The sequence below is a fragment of the Polyodon spathula genome, chromosome 14 (assembly GCF_017654505.1).
Source record: "Polyodon spathula isolate WHYD16114869_AA chromosome 14, ASM1765450v1, whole genome shotgun sequence".
Classification (NCBI taxonomy): domain Eukaryota; kingdom Metazoa; phylum Chordata; class Actinopteri; order Acipenseriformes; family Polyodontidae; genus Polyodon; species Polyodon spathula.
In genome coordinates this window covers 32,162,523-32,167,738 of record NC_054547.1, presented here as the reverse complement: position 1 = coordinate 32,167,738, position 5,216 = coordinate 32,162,523, and positions in this window count along the sequence as shown.

The following is a 5,216-nucleotide window of genomic DNA, read 5'->3' as shown; positions in this document are numbered from 1 at the left end:
AGACCCACAGTTTTCACATTTTGTTGCTTTAAAGCTTGCAGTCATGACACTTTGAAGTAGGAATTAATATGTGTTATATACACAACCTACTCCACACATTCAAAGCAAAAACAAAAAAAATAAGTAAATAGATAATTAATATGAAATAAAAATGGAAAAGTTGTGATTGCATAAGTATTCAAACCCTTTGCTGTGGCAAACTTAGTTGAATGGCCTCTGTCTGTGTGCAGTATTAGTGGTTCTCATGATTTTAGAATAAAAACACCCTCCTTGGTCAGGTAGTGAATTTCAAGCAAAGACTCAACCAAGAAGACAGATCAGGAGAAGGGTACAAAGTCTGAATATCCCTGTGAGCATCGTCTACTCAATCATCAAGAAATGGAAGGTGCATTGTACCACCCAGGCTGTTCCTCCAAACTGAGCAGCTGGGCAAGGAGGAGACTGGTGAGGATGTCACTGTGAGGCCAACGACAACTTTGAAAGAGCTACAGAGTTCAATGGCTGAGATGGGATAAAATGTGCATCAGTCAACAATATCCAGAACACTTCACAAAAGTAACCTGTATGGCAGGTGGCAAGAAGGAAGCCATTACTAAAAATAAGCCACCTCAAAGCCTGAAGGTTTGCAAACTCCAAAGCGTGGAGTTTGCAACAAAGCACCTGAGTGATCCTGCAAAAATGTGGCAAAAGATGTTGTGGTCAGACGAGACCTAATTGGAACTTTGTGGTTTAAATGCCAAGGGTTATGTTTTGCACAGACCCAACACAACACATGTCCCAGTCAACACCATCCCTACAGTCAAGCATTGTGGTGGCAGCATCATGCTATGGGGATGCTTCTGCTCAGCAGGGACTGGAAAGCTTGTTAGGATTGAAGTGAAAATTGACATAGCTAAGTGCAGGCAAATACTAGAGGAAAACCTGTTTCAGTCTGCTAAAGACTTAAACTTGGGGTGAAAATTCACTTCAGCTACACTGGAGTGGCTTAAGAATAAGAAAGTGAATGTCCTTGAGTCAAAGTCCTGACTTGAATCCTATTGAGAATCTGTGGAAAGACTGGAAAACTGCTCTCCATAAGCGATCCCTAAATAACTTTAGAGAGCTTGAGCAAATCTGCCAAGAAGAATGTCCACAAATTGCACCAAGCTGGTGTGCAAAGTTGGTAGAGACTTATCCAAAAAGATATGCGGCTGTAATTGCTACCAACAGTGCGCCCACCAAATATTGAGTTAACGGGTCTGAATACTTATGCAATCAACATATTTCAGTTTTTTCTATTTAGTTTTTGCTGACATTTACTGTAACTTGTCTTACTCTTAGAAGTCTTCAGTTTGAGCATTTAAGTTTTGAATAAAATATTACGTTTTTAAAAATGTGTATGCATCATTTTGTAATTTCACAAAATGGGACACCATAGGAAGGGTCTGTATACTTTTGCAAGGCACTGAATATACTAAATATGAATGTAACATTACGTTAAGGGACTTATCATAACTCTTCTTTATGTGAAGTACATCAAATTTATGTAAACATGCAACAGACTCACATTTCCATTTTAGTGGACCTGTTCTTTAATAGTAATATATTAAAAAGGTTCTTAATAATGTCATAATGTCAAAAATACAGGAAAGAAAAATAAAATAATGTTAATTGTTTGGAATTGTGAAATAATGATATGCTGTACATGCTAATAAAATCTGCTTCTGCCCATTGGGCAGTTTGGTCACAATAGGATATTCAAAATCCTCCACTACTTCTAATGAGGCCCTGTACCTCACTGACAGTGTAAAGGCAAAGGTTTCCATTTTCTGGTTAAGTTACTGTATAAAACAGAAAAGACACATGTGTACTATTGTATAGCATATAATCAGTAACAAATAGCCCTACCTTTCTCTTTTTTTCTGGATTTTAGCTTCCTGCTGTTCTTTAAGATACTGTACCACTGAAAGTATCTGTACTTATCTGGGCTGTGACTTTGACTTTCAAACCATTCAGTTTAGCTGTAAATGTTACAGTTCACACAGTGTAAAGAAAACGTCCTCTTAAATGTTTGTGTGGCCGTTGGCTGTACCTTCTTTTTAGTTCTCCAGTATAGTTATCATCTAAATGAATCTCAGCCAAGCGGTCCGAAAACTTTATTATCCTAATAAACAGTAAGATAAAATAAAAACATTCAAGTTAATGAGATTTTGTGATTTTAGGAAGAGGAAGAAGCATTGAAGGCAAAAAAGAAACACATTTGGAAGCAATTACCAATATACCCTCATCAAGTCTGCCTTTGTCAAACAAACATAATAAGGCTTTACACACAAGTAATGAGATAAACACAGCTAAGATAATTCAATTATACCAGGGAATGGTTTAATTGGGAAGAACATTATCCAAGTAGAGCATGCGTGGGAAAGTGTTTTTCTTTAAACAATTAGACACCACACTAAGAGCATCCATTTTTACAATGTGTATTAATACTAATAATAATTTTTAAAAAATGTTTGCTACATTGTGAAATATTACCCACAACCTTAGATCATGCTGATTTACTTTTTCATGCAGTCCTGATTGGTCTTTGTTTTCGTGGTCACAGTGCTCACCGACACAGCACTACTGTAAATTTCAATGGGCTTGTTCTCCCTTCTGCATTCCTATCTATTCCGTTGTCAGCAAGATTTCTGGAAGCTTTCTCTTTTTCTTCTTGCACAAAAAATGCAATTATACTATCGTAAATGGTATTTTACATGCATCACTATCTTGCAGATATCCTTCTATTTTAATGGTCAGGTCATCATTAGAAAGTAACTTAAACACAAAATAATAAATGACAATCATCTCTCTGAACAGGGTCTAGCCCCAGCCGGTTTGGATTAGTTAATATTAATATTACTGTTAGAGATTACAGTCTATTTTAATTATGGTTCAACCCATATTTCAGACAGGTTTGCTCTTCTTAATAGTAGTGTTATTTTATTATTATTATTTCATTTTTTATGGTACAAAATGGTATACCCCCTTTAATTCTACATTTTCAATGTTTAAGCCAGATCATTATTGATCATTATTGAGATCCACAATCCTGCAGTTTTTATGTTTATCGCTTAGTTACTAAATAACAGGAAGAAAAGGTAATTGTGACATTAATTATGAATACACTACATCTCATATATTATCCGAAAGAAACAACCTGAATGTAATATTTTTCTAACTAAAGCTGTATGATGTAGAAATGATTTTGATCCTAGCAGAACATTCACCTTTCTATTTACCTTACTGTACTGAGCAATGTAACCAAATTGGCCATGTGATATGAAAAGACGACCCTAAGTCTGCTTTGTGTTCTTATATATGTAATGGCTGGCCCTGGTCCTGGTTTGCAAGCTAGTTAGGCTGGCCCTGGGCTGCCTTTTCTTTTTTGGAACATTCACATGAGAAAAGGCGACCCTGGGCCACCTTAAATCGCAAGTGTGAATGGGGTCAAACATAATAACCCTAACCCTAAATATCATGTCATTTAGATTTAAAAAATACATTCTAGAAATTCAGTATTTATTTCTTGAGGGGAATTTGATTAATTTGTGTTTGTTTAACGTTATCTGAACTGCCAAAATATTAGCGTGTGATCATCACCAATAAAATACTTAACTTGCAGCTCTAACCCAAGGAGGGTAATATATTGCCTTGAATAAAATAGTCATTATGTCAGAAGTTGTGAACCAAAGTACAGTATTTAGAAATTATAGGCTAGTAGCATGTAGTTTTTTTAATATAGCTGGTTCACGAGGCGTTCACTGGGACTATAGGATAGGACAGAGGATGCAGAAATGAACTGTTAGTGGGAGAGTAGCGAGCGGAGAGAGCCCGACTTAAAGAAGGGTCCCCTCTGACTCACGTGAGAGAACCTCCCTTTAACGAAGGTCGAGGAAGCATAGCTTAACCTAAGGTTGGGGAAGTGAGGCTCACTTACTCCCCAAAGAATGGACCATTCATACAACATACAACATTCATGGTACAGATCTTACTGAAATATTAAAAAAGAGCACTGCCTCACCCAGCAAGGATCCACTCAGTGGCCCCAGGTAACAGTAACATAAGCTTAATGAGACCACTTGGTTTTCCCTCAAGACCATTTAACAAACCTTTTGCTCTCTCTTCTCCAAATCTGGAATAAGAATGTCACTTGAGCTAACGATTTGGAAAAGCAACGGCACTGTTGCCACCACAACAGAGATCTTGGAAAGGGAAGTACGGTAGTGCACATACTGTTCCCTGATGAAATCCCACTAATAATAATCTTTATTTTTATATAGTGACTTTCATAGTGGACCACCATCACAAAGCACTACGAGAGTAGGGTGTGTGAACTATGCATCAGCTGCAGTCACTTAGAACAACATCTCACCCAAAAGAAGGAGGTTAAGTGATTTGTGCAGGGTCACACAATGAGTCAGTGGCTGAGCTGGGATTTAAACCAGGTATCTGCTGCTTACAAGCCCATTTCTTTAACCACTGGACCACACAGCCTCAAACAAAACAAATCTTCTTTTAAAAGACTGAAAACTCATTTAGTAAATCTGTGAGAAATTGTATGTAAACAGATACATATGCCCATTTAAACTGTTAAAACTGTGTCAATAATATACATTAGGGACATACATATTTGAAAAGGAAATATTGGCAATAAAGATGTTATGATAAAGTTCACAACCATTTAGCACCTAATCAAACTTGTCAGCCTCTAGCTTTGCTTCTGTAGATAACAGTGATATTCCTTCCTCTGATGAATCTCTGACACAAAATACACAGGATGACATCTAGCGGAATGAAAGCATTACACCATATGGTTTATGTTAACCTTTGAACTTGCCTGTATGACAAGACCTGCTAAAAGTTTAAAACCTTACATATTAACAAACTGCGCTGTCCTTGCAGTATGAGTAACACATGTGATACAATTAGGAAAGGGTAGTAAAGAGATCTACTTTATGCTTCAAACAGATAGATACACAACCACTTTTAATTATCTGTATGGTACCAGCATTATGCTTTGTAAAGTACATGGCATTCATTCCATTATCCAAGTAACATATGAAAACCATTTTGAAATAAGTAATCACTTGACTCTTGTAGTTGAAACCATAGTAATGCTTTTTAATGGCATTACATACTACTAAATAATGCATATGCAGGATTTGCAATTTATTATGTTATAAATGTAGATGATC